The sequence below is a fragment of the Cylas formicarius genome, unplaced genomic scaffold, assembly GCF_029955315.1.
Source record: "Cylas formicarius isolate icCylForm1 unplaced genomic scaffold, icCylForm1.1 PGA_scaffold_3__17_contigs__length_32017465, whole genome shotgun sequence".
NCBI lineage: Eukaryota > Metazoa > Arthropoda > Insecta > Coleoptera > Brentidae > Cylas > Cylas formicarius.
The window spans coordinates 4,964,200-4,977,433 of record NW_026844326.1 but is presented as its reverse complement, the minus strand read 5'-3'; positions in this window follow the sequence as shown (position 1 = coordinate 4,977,433).

The window sequence follows — 13,234 nt, the reverse complement described above, 5'->3', positions numbered from 1 at the left end:
AAGTGGACAGCATCAGACATCTTATTTCAGTGGAACCTATTCCTGAATAGCCCTTGCACAAAACCTTAATGCTAAAATCGCATGGAAAGAAAAAACCTCTCCAGTATTCTTCGGCTCGTTAAAAACACAATTTGTAGAACACTTGTAGCATGTGGCTGGCATTGTGAGGTTAGACCGCACTCTATATACTTCAAACTGTCTAAATTCGAGCGAGTCGCTTCGAAATATTTGCCGTGCGGAATTATCGATTGAATAAACGACCGTCGCAGCAAATTATCTTTACGTTGTTTCAACGCGGATGAACGCGGAGTAGATATTCTCGACAATCCAGCAACAGCAGCAGTGGAGCAGATGTTACATTGTAAAATAGGAGAACTTCCAGATGTTATAAATTATAGGCCTGTATCCACATTAAATGACATACCAACGTTGTTTGAAAACTTGATAACACAATTTTCAACTCATTTTTGTAAAAACAGATCATCAATATGGCTTTCAATAGGGAACGCCAACAACTTTGAATTTAATTACAATCGCTGGTGGTTTGGAAGCGGGATATCAGGTTAACGCTGTTTACACAGATTTTTGCAAAGTCTTTGCTAGGGAGGACCATGCCATTGTTGCTCGGTAAACTGGGTGGAGAAGGCATAACAGGTAAACTTCTAGAGTGGATCGATTCATATCTCGGGGGAAGCAGTCAGGTTGGAAATTATTTGTCGGAGGCTTTTCCAGTTACTTCGGGAGTGCCTCAAGGCTGTTACTTAGGGCCGCTGTTATTTCTCATATTTATCAATGATATGATTTCCGTAATTCTTGGCTTTTTTTGCCGATGACCGCCATTATTCGACGTCGTGAAGATCAGGTTCGTTTAGAGGAAGATGAATCCCAATCTCTTAAAATGCCCAGGTGCCAAATAATCTAGCTTTGCTTTATGTTAAATGTCCATTTTTGAAACACTACAATATTGTCCTTTATATAGGAGCTGAAAAGTTCCAATTTTCAAGTGTAAAAAGTTAAGGCGATGCTATAAATGGCGTTAAAAAATTGCGTTTAATATATTGTGTACGACCGAATTCAAGTTTTGTTTTTTTTAAGCACGCCAGATTGAATTTCTATCATTTCAAAATCCTCTTTAAAAATGCTTTTCAACCATTTTAAAACATTTATGTTTGGTCAAGATAAATGGGAGAGTATAACAAAAATAAGATTTCAGGATAGTAGGATTTGATATTGTTAATTAATTTTAAAACAGATTTAAATAATGAGTGGACAAGAAAGGAGTCAAAAAAATTGAAGGGAGAATATCGAGAAAAAATGTCCTTAAAATTTTCATACATACTTTTAAAGAATCTTAACTTCTTTGACGCGCATAAAAAAGAAAATTTTAGAATAAAATTATAATAAGTGTTCAAGTAATTTAATAAAAACATTTGCGGAGTAATCCTGTTAACAGCTTGTGTAACAGCTTTTCTTAATTCTCCAACGTTTCCACAGGACCTACTGTATACTTGATCTTTGAGGTGATCGCATACAACGACATCAAGGGATTTCGTAGGCCGCCTGACTCGTCCCAGGTTGCCTAACCACCTGTTGGCAGATTCAGCATTTAAAAAGTTCGTAATTATTTGTCAATTGTGTGACGGTGCGCCGTCTTGTTGGAAAAACATTTGTTGCAGAGTCGCTAGTGCATGGTTCATAATATCTCCTGTTTGTACAAGGTTTAAATATCGCTCAGAATTTATTTATTTATTGTATCATCGAAAAATTATGGTCCAAATCCCCTCTTCACTTGATGCCTAACTTCACGAGCTAGCTGTGGATTTACATGGGCACTCTTCCGGCTAAAGTACTTTTACGAAAAAGTATGGTATCTCGTTATTTTTCTTAATAACCACTGCAAAATGTCATTTTTTTAACAATATTGCCATCCAGAAGTCCCTTGCAGTCCCTTCACGACAAGGATGATACCTGTGGCGCTTTAAAATACTGTTCGCTGTTGACCGAGCAACGCCTGTTGTCTCTTCAATCTAAAGTAAAGATCTACAGGTGTTTTAACCACGCTTGGGAAGACCAAATTATCTTTATTTTCGTCTAGAGGTTTGTACCTTTTTACCTTAGCAAAACTCCCAGACGCCTAAACTAACCGGCTGACGTCTTTCCGGATATTTATTTAAATACATTTCTTCGCCTTTTGCTTAGTCTCTACGGCAGAGAATAAAACACTCTTCCATATCATACTTGTAACTCTTTATAAAGTAATTTAAAACTCATAATTTATTAAATTCGCACAAATGAACTGACTGTTGACAATAATTATCAATCACCTGACATGCACTGGCATTGCCAACTTCATGGAAAATAAACGCAGCAATATCAAAGCCTACTATCTTGAAGTCTTATTTTTGTTATTTTTTTGCATTTATCGTGACCAAACATAAGTATGTTGAAGAAATTCAATATGGTGCTCATAAGAAAAACAAACATTGACTTCGGCCTTACGCAACATAGTAAGCCTAAGTTTTTTATGCCACTTTTAGCAGCGCATCGCATTAACGAAAATATTGTTGTTTTTGAAAAATTGACATTTTCCTTTATCATTCTGTGTGTAGGTAAGGGTATCGTTTTTAAATAAAACAAAGCTAGATTTTCCACTTTCCTTCCGTTTAAGCGACGCTGTATCTCATACAGTTTCCGATATCTCCATATAGGTACATCATCTTCTACTGGACAAACTGTATATTTGGATTTCAAGTATTTAAAAAAAATTAAAAATCCCTTGTGAAAGGCTCTACAAAAGAGACCATTTTTCAAAAACCGTTTACAAGACCTAAAAAATTCTTGAACCAGAAGACGCAGAGGATACGGCTCCATAAACGTTTATATTCTTGACAATTTTTCAAAAATATACAGAGTGCGCCGCAAATTAAAAAAATATTAAAAATGGTTATTGAAAATTAGCAATAATTTAAAATCTGTGATTTAGATATCAGTTTCTTTGACATGACAATATAGCCCATATAGACAGCTAAAACTTTGGTATTTAAGGTTTTTAAGTATTCTACAGGGTGTTCGCGGTATTCTGTGCAATATTAAAAAACACAATAAATGCCCCAAATTTGCAGCTACCGACTTCAGACTTCAGAGAGAAGTAGAAGTCTGGACCCGCATTTAGATTCTTTAAATAGGGGGCAATAAAATAACGCGAAGTATTTTTATTTAATTTTTGAATATTTATTTTGGTTAGTTTGGCATCCCGAAAAACATCTTTTCCTCCAAAACCATTCATCCGATCGGAAAAATTTTACACCCGTAATACATGGGAGACCCGGTTATAACTTTTGTTTCACGCATTGTTTTCGATTATATACAAAGTGTTTTAGTTATGGAAAAAAAACTAAAAGACCTTGAAAATTGTTCTAATTCGTTCAAACAGTGTTATAGGCCATATCAAGGGCTACAATTTTTGTATTTACGGTTTTCGTCTATCAGATACGTTGTTCGAGATATTTGAAAAAATCCAAATGAAAATCACCATTTCTCTCGCCCTCAATCTAGACGCGATGACGTCATTTACTATTACCACGTACTGCATGGTTTCAGAAAACAAGTAGTTTTTTGAGAACTATTTACTTTATTGAAAAAATTCGTATACCAGAAAACTATAGAATATATTTCGAACAAGGTAAGTCGTTGGTGGGCAAAAAATTCTAATAGATCCTACAAATTTCTGCTTAAGTGGGTGAATTATTGGCGATGGATGAAAAACCTTTAAAGATGTGATAATTTGATATGAACAGTATCGTAAACTGTGTCGAGAGAGAGAGAGAGTTTAAGGCTTCGTCTATAATACAGGAGGCGCGAGAAAAAAAACTCCGCCCCCCTCAAACAATATAAAAGCAGGTACAGAGTAAAATGCGAGCCAGTTTTAGTCAAGCCTGAAGAAGCTAACAGGATGATTGGCGAAACGTTAGCTTAGCTAGTTCGACTCAACAAAAACCGACGCAAGAGGAATCCAGAAGTTTTACAAAAAGTATAACAGTAGCCTGTTTCTTAGTTTCTTAGAAAAATTATTAATAGAAATAATAATTAATTAATATTAATTAAATATTTAATAGAAATTAAAATCATGTGTATTAGAATTTAAGGGTGGCGATCAAGTTACCTACTGTACACAAAATATTTTGCATGCATTTCTTTTAGACGAATGTATTGTTGAGTGTATGAAGTTAAATTTAAATTGGAATTTAAAAAACATATTTTTATTAAAACTGTTGCTTCTATACTCACGGTATTTTCAGCAATAGGATCAGTCATTTTCTTCTTTATTTTTATTGCAGTCTTCTTTGCTCTCAGCCTTCTTCTTCTTTTAATTTAACAGTACTGAAATATTCCCAAATTTTGCTTGATTGGTACAGCATGGATTAGTAAGTATTTAAACAGGCTACCATTGGGCAATTCGCGCCTACTAAAAAGAAACTAATGAAGCTGCTTTTATTAAATTTAGCGTGGTCAGTTTGTTAAATGTGCAACCTAAAAAAGCTACCCATATCCAAATAATTGTACTTTTCATTTTGTGCCGTGTCAAAAAATATGTGGAATATGAAAATAATTATGCCCTCCTTAAAATCACTGGGCAGATTGTATTTTTTTGGCCGTCGAAGGTGTCGAAAAACACATTTGTATCAAAAAATTTGATATTTCAACATGTAGACGATTTTGTGCCGCGTCAAAAATATGTGGAATATCAAGTTAATGTTTCTAATTTGAATGTTACTGATTTTATACATTTCTTAGCTAATATCACCATTATTTCCACAATCCACCAAAGCTAATTTACCATAACTAAGATCGTCATTTTCTTTTTTCGCTACTTTTTGATTTATATTTCCAAAATTTTTAGTTGTTATTGACATTTCATTTACCCTTGAATCCTCGCCTTAAGTAGTTTTCTGTTAGTTGGTTTATCTTTAATAATTAAATAAATGCAAAATCGATATAAAATCTCGTCAAAAAAAAAATGTAATGAAGAAATTGTTTATCCAAATAGTCCACATTTACTGACTGACTAAAATAACCAATGTATGCACGCTTTCCTGAGTAAGTTCTGAGTAAACGTGATACTCTTATATGATATACGGAGGAATTAATATTACCAGTTGACATTTTCAATGCGATTGGTTAAAGTACACCAATTTTATACAAGACCTTGGCTAATATTTGAAAACAACTACATATATGCAATGCTTGCCAATATGCGTGACTACAATTTATCCGACAAGGATGAGGATTACGAACTAACCAATGTCACCAACACCTGAAGTATTGAGGTATTCAGTATATCATCCATAACCAGTTCAAACTTATAAATTAAATAGGTAAGGTAATGCAAAAGTATAGAAATATGAACCAGCAACGAGTGCTACTTGCTATCTAGTCTTATTAAAGAGAGTAAAATTAACTTCATATTCCACATATTTTTGAAACACACAAAATCGGCTACAGGGTAAAACAAATTTTTTAAAAATTAAAGTGTGTTTTTCGACACCTTCGACGGCGTAAAGATTACAAGCTGACTACTAGTTATATTAAAAAAAGCAAAATTAAGTTCATATTCCACATAATTTGGGTTAGTCGTCTATAGAATGAAACGTAGGTTATTTGGATAAGGGTAGCTTTTTCAAGATTGCACATTTAATAAACTGACCACGCTAATTACATTCAATAAAAGCAGCTTCATAAGTTTTTTTAGTAAGGGCCAGTTGTTCAATGGTAGTCTGTTTAAACACTTTTGGTAATCCATGCTGTACAGAGCAAGCAAAATTATTTTTTTTTACATTTTTACAATATATATCTTCTAACATATACCCCACATGCAATTATTTGTGAAATTAAAGTCAATTTCACAGATAACATATGTAAATATATTTTGTTATAATCTACTCTTAATTACCATTTAATTGATGCCCCCATGTCATGGTCTGTGTGAATTACGATATTTTGATAAACCCCCTCCCTTATGTTCCGAATGAATTTTAATATTATTAAAACTGAACGTATTACAGCCCATACCCATGCGTATTGAATATCATTGAAATCGTACAAAAGTTTTCGTTTTTAGGTATATGTAAATTTGCTAGGGACATCCTGTGGAGATTTCCTTGAGAAACATGAGAAATTTCGTTAATTTTGCTTCAAAAATAAGGTTTATACAACATTTTTTAAATATTGACCAGAATTTGTTTGGTGCTCTGTAATTTGACGCAGATTCCTATCCCAATCCCAAATTAATTTCAGCTAAATCTACATACAAGGGTACAAAAAATCATTTTCGCGTACATTGAGTATACATAATTCGTTGCATAGAGATGCTTAGAAGTTAAGTAAAATTCTTTAACAAGGTGTTCAAAACATCTAAACTCAGATATTTTTCTATGCTATTATTCAAATTTGGTCGCCTGGCAAAATATAACTCTGGACTAAATTAATAGGAAAATTGATGGTGACCAAAATGCGTATTGAAATTCGTTTCAGGATTCCATTTGGCAAAATCATTGATAAAGTACAGGATCTTTCCAAATCTCTCTTACAAAAGGAAGGAGAAGAATTTTCACCTAATTTTAAGACGAGTATGTAGTACAAAATTTTTTGGAATGTCGCTTCGTTTTTTCGTTCGTAAACTATATTCCAGAGATATTTGTTACACATAGTAAAGAGTTTTTACTTTGTGTCCATTTTAAAACTTTGTTTCAAATTTAAATTCTATTGTTGACGGGTTCTAATTGAATTAGAGCAACGGTTGTTTATAGAGAATGCGAGAGAAAATCTCAATTTGTTGCTAAAATTGTCCAATAATGCCTTACACTTTATAAACAAATAAAACGGTTTTTGGGTTTGCCATTCCGAATTAAATTGCACTAATACAAATAAAATAGACCTAAAAGCAATTAAAAAATCTTCATTTTAGGAGTATTTTTAAGTACATATCTGTCCCATTGAAAAAATTACTTAAATATTTTAGATCAAATTCGTGGTAGTTTCCCATGGGGGATCGCCGAGTTCACCTAATCGTCACTGATCTTTCTTCGTAGCCATGATCAGAATACGATTTAATCTTTCAGACATATTTCAGAAGGTTACACGGGTGTTACAGGGTATGCTGGCGGTAAAACTAAACTAATACTATAATGATTTACTGGAATTCAGTCTGCGTTTTTCTAAACGACGTTGCCGCTTTTTGGATGTTTCAGGTGAATATGGATATACTGAAATATACACCCATCAATTGTTGAATGTCACAGAGTAGGCAGTGTCGTAGGGTTGTTCTGGTCTATACTGAGTTTTTGTTTTCGGATATGTGGCCATTTTTTGGTCAGAAATAGCCTGTGTTTCCGACAGCTGTAATTTTATTAAGCCAACAAGTTATTTATCCTATACTTGTCTTGAAGTTAGTTCGAATGGTTTATACAGGGTGAGTCAAATTGAAAAATATTAATTTTAGTATATTGTACTTCTTTTAAGGTATAGATTACAAATATGTATTAGGTATATTCTATAAAATCTATTCTATAAATGTAATACTGAAACAACTGATTATATCTGGGATTTAAACAAAAATTAAATTATGTACCACGCAACTTTAGAAAAACATTTTGAACAATATTTTACGCTAGGGATAATATTACAAATGCAATATTCATACTGCTAATAGTTTCAGAAAAAACACTTAAAACACCAAGGACAAAACTGCAAAATAAAAAAGAATAGTTTAATTAAGTTTCACTTATTTATTGCACTACATGTCTCCCACTGATCGCCTTTAAACCATTTACCAACCAACAAAACTTACATATTCATTAAAAGATGCGACTGAAAATGTTATTTGTTCAATAATATTTCGGGCTTTAACAAAGACAGAATTTATAAATAAATCAATTTAGGATTAATTTTTATTTTCCCTGCCTTATTCGCGAGATTTTCTCATAGTTTGACAAATTTACGGAGTTTTGTTCGTAAAAATGTATATACCTAAAAAAATACTAAGTTTAGGCATGGAAAATGCATAATAAAATTGAAAGAGCATTAACAGAAGTATATGAAGTATAATATAGAGAGTGTGTCATTTCATTCTTTTAGGAAATTAATATTTTTTATTTTGACTCACCCTTTGCAAACAATTCAAATTAACTTTAAGACGGTACTACTATAAAAAATTGTTGGTTTAATAAAATTGCAGCTGTCGAAAATAGCGTCACAAACGTAGAAGGTTCAACACATCATTTTTGACGAAAAATGGCCATAAATGCAAAAACACTCGATATAAAATAAAAATAAATTTGGTTCGTCACATATTTTTCAATCACCATGTATATTTAAAAATAATTTTAAATTGTTTCCGTTCTTCTATAACGTTTGTATTTAACATCTTTTTGTAGAACAAATAATAAACGAAATGTATTACATTGACACGCTACTTGGACACCTTGTACAAAGGACAAATTTATTTATTTTTTTCAAAAAAGCGAATAAACTCTTCGGACTCCTCTTGTGGCCCGTGCCTCCACATATGAAAATATATCCTTTTTAACCTCTTTCAGTAACCAACAACAACAAATTTGTGACGTCGATAAAATTCGCGTGACCAAGACCGCCGTCTAGTATCAGAAATATGAATAATCAATTCCTGCCCCGTCCCATCCCTTCTTGTCCCTTGTATTTTCGGCGGCGTTTCGATCACCTTTCCGGTTCCCCTCGAGAGAGGTTGGAAGTTTATGTGCGTTTGTAAAAAAATCCGATTTTGAGCGTGTCAATTATTTATTCGCATTTTCCACAGCAACAAACTATATTAGCTTCTTCGTAGCTTCTTCTTCAGCGTAGCAATGTGACAATAAAGTTGTCTAAAATTTGTTTTAACTGAATCGATTATTTATCAAATATATTAGGTCAGTGAAAGCAAAATTTTCAGGAGAAAATTGTTCCTGTCAGTTGTTTACTTGAATTTGTCAAATTTATATAACGGATTAAATTAAGTCTCAGTAACGATACTTACAAAATAAATTTCATATATAAACGATAGATTTATACCGTTGGATACAAATGTCGATTTGGAGATATTGATGAATTAACTTATTAAGAATTTTGTTTTTGATGTTGACCTTTATTTTTCGGTTTCCATTCATGCTTCTTCTGTCGATGATTTAAAAGAACAAAAAAGAGATTCGTTCACATTTAGATATATTGAAGCTCCAGAGCGATCTTGACAGGCTTATTGGTTATTAAATCCTGATAAATATCGATATGTTCTATTTGCAAGGAAAAAGGATTTTATTGATATTAAATGTTGCTTATTTTGGAATAACTAAGACTCCTTAATAATATATACTGAGGTTTAGCCAGCTTAGCTTCAACAATATGGGATACGACTTCATCTGGATTAACTATTTGGTGACTGTTGCTGTTCGAAGACCTTCGTAATGTATTAACCACAGAGTTATCGTTGACAAAAATTTGAGAGAGATTTCTATGTTGGGAGCTTCGACCATACTCATCAAAACATTCCTTTGGTCTTTTGCACGCAGATGGTTTGTTGACTTAAGTTGATTTGCATGCCTGTACGCTAACCAACATTTCATCGGCCTTTACTAACCAACTAGAAAAAAATCTTTTTTGCTCCTGGTTTTGTCCAGTACTGTGTTATCAAGAGGCATTATTTAGTGAACCGGACGTACAAAATTTCACATGCATATTTTGATGGTAGGCACTGATTTCTTTTAAAATAAAAATGATTCCTACAATCTTCAACGATTTCAAAAGAAATTGAAATTCTTAATTTTTTCAACATATTCTCTGCATGGTCATAACAGTATCGTTAATATAACAGCACGCAGAGAAATTAGTTTTCATTTTTAAGTGAAAACTATGCGACGCACTAAAAAAAATAAAAGATGAAATCTGGTCATAAATGATTGCAAATGTCATTATTTTTTTAAGGAAATCTATGACGTTCCAATGACGGTCTATGAACAAATAATATTTTGGTTAGGTGGCAACAGCACTGGTTAAATCGAGAACTTTTTTTGTGAAAAATCAAATATCAATCAAACACAAAATATCTAGTATTTAGTTACCAACTAGTGTCCTTCAGAAGAAAAAATTAGAAGACTTCTTTTTATTTTTAGTTTTATTGACATAGCATCCTAACAAGCTAAATAATAAACGATTCTGATTTAAACATAGAACATCGAAACTAGATAAGTTGTTGAAAGTAAAAAGTGTCCACACACTTCAGTTCTTTTCCTTAGGTTGCCATGTTGAAGAAAGCTCTTATACGTTCCTTCAGCTCTTCTGCAGTCTTGACTAGAATACGACCAACCAGACTTTTAAGATTGTCCTATAAGAAAAAGTACAAACTATTTAAATTTGGGGACCTAAGGGGCCCTGGTTGAGTGAGGTCCGTTGCCACCTACTCAATGGTTATTAAACGTGTGACTTTAATATTCACTTTTTGCAAGACTAGATTTAGCAGGCATGCTGTCATCCACGAACCATATTCTGTTCTTAATTAAATAGAGTACTTATTCGACCATTATTGATAAATTTTAAATCCGGCTATAATTATGGCCATTTAGCCTTTCTGGCAGGAAAAACGGTCCAATTAAGTAATTTACAGAAATTTCAACCTAAACATTTACCGAAAACTGCTTTGATGTTTAAATTCTACAACTACATGGAGCTTTTCAGCTAAATAGTATTTTTTGGTCAAACAATAACGTCCATTTTTGTCCAAAAAGCATTGACAATAATTACCACGCAAGGGAAAATCTCTTAGAAGTAACGCTTGAATTCGTTGAATATGATATGAGTAACATTTAAGTAGTTTCCAACAATTCCAGCCCTAACACTTTCCGAAAACTGTTCAACTGCATGGGCCATTTCATCGGCCCAAATATGGTTATTGTAGAAATTTCTGATTGCATTTCTGAAAAAGTTAGCCATTATTTTCCAAATAGAGACGTGCGAGGTATTCAGATTATTTGCAATTTTTCTAGTATTTAGTTCAGTGATTTCATTAATATAATTTAAAACCGCTTCTTCAATTTCTGAAGTTGTTAGAGGCCTATTAGGAAAGCGCTCTTGATATAAAATGCTTGGATATTTTAAACACCAAATTAATAACATGCAAAGAACTGAATTTAAAAAACTGATGTCAAGCAACTGGCAAACTGGTCTTGATAAGAAAATTGATAACACAGCCTACTACAATTATAAGAAATAATTATAAATATTTCAAAAATACACCTCAGAGTTTACGTACTGGGTATTCATACTTCCATTTTTGAGGTATTTTAATAAAACAGATAGATAATTACTTACTAAGAAATAATAATGATAGTAATTCTCTCCATGCTGTCATATTAACGATATCGCTATGACCATGCCGAGAAGAGGTTTTAATTTTTTTTAAACGAAAACCGTATATCGAATAGAAAAAATCAAGAGATTAGGTTTTTTTAGAAATGATTGGAAATTGTAAAAATAATTTTTATTTTATTAGAAATGACTGGCGTACCATAAATATCTGCCAACATAGACATGTGAAGTTCGGTACACCCACCACTGGTGTATATTACATGTGTGCCAAATTTCATTTAAATATCTAAAGTGGTATTACAGATATTAAAAAAAAGTATTTTTTTCTTTTTCTTCTTCCTTCTTCATACTAGGCTTCAGACTGCCAAGTTGTCGCACCAACGTTTCTGAGGACGTCCTAAACTTCTGCGACCAAGCCGTGATTGGTCGCGTGCAATTCTTAATATCCTTCTGTCATCCATTCTGCTGATGTGTTCGTTCCATTCCTTCTTTCCACTGTGTATCCAATGATTTATATTTTCTACCTTGCATGCTTTTTTTATACTCTCATTTCTCTCTCTGTCTAACAGGGTTGTTCCAGCTATTCTGCGGTTGTTTCTAGCAGTTGTTTGGTTTTTGCTATATCAGATCTAGTTTCGTGCTGTATAACATTTCCTTGCACTTCCAGTTTGCATCTCAATGGTACTTTTGATGTCGTCACACATGTAGTTTTCTGGGTTGATATTATCATATTAAGTGTTTTTGCAGTGCAGTTAAATCCATGTAATGGACTGTGTCCCTTTAGTAAACGTAAATTTCTTATTATTTCATCCATTGCGATGTTGAAAAAAAGGTGACTCAGGGAGTCACCTTATCGGATACCTCGACCTACACTTATTGGTTCAGACAGAACCCCATTAATTTTGGTTCGAATTTGATTCATATATTTTTTCTATGGGTTTTAATGAGGTTGTGTGGGATTTGCCTATTGTAGAGGAGATGTACTACGTCTCTTAGCTACACACGGTGGAACGCGTTTTCTAAATCAATAGAGCACATAAATGCCTAGTTTATTGTATTTAATTCATTTTTCTGCTATCTGTTTTATGACAAAAACGGCGTCTACCCGATCTGAATCCCTGTTGTTCGTCTGCTAAGGATGTTAATTTTGTTTGTTATCACTTTTGCTATAAGCTTCAATGTGGCACTTAAGAGATTTATGCTTCTGTAGTTTGAAGGCAATTTTTTATCTCCTCTTTTGAACATCAGTATAGTGGTGCTCGTTCGCCATTCATCGCGTATCTTGTGTTGGTAGAGAATTTTAAGTAGTTAATTTGAAAAGTCATCTGGCCCTGGGCTCTCCCTGTTCTTTAGCTTTCTGAGAGCTGTATTTATATCCGATGCCTCAATGTGTACGTTGTCGTGTGTCACTATTTCAGGTGTGTTTACATCAACCTCAATTTCTTCGGATTTGTATAGTTCTGACAAATAATGAACCGAAGTTTCTCTTGCTATATGATTTGTTCAACTAATTCGTTGATCTTTTTTCTTTGAGTTTCAATAAAGCGCCAAATTTGTTTTTTCGAGAAAATTTCCCAATGTTGGTTTTTCATTTGTATTACTAGTGCTGTTGTTTCGTTTCGGATTTGTGGAGTTTCGGTTCTGCCAGCTGTGGTTCTGTTTCACTTTTTTCTTGGGAGCTAACCTAGCTTGACAACCTTCCTCCTTTTTCCGGGCTTAAGCTCGGCAACACGATTACTGAGCTTCTCAGTCCATGCAGGCGGCGTTAAAAAAAAATGTATATTTTATTTTTGAAAACTTTACCACTTTGTATCTCAAAAGCTGACTTTTAGGAAAGAAGTTTTCTTTTTAAAATAATTATTGAAAA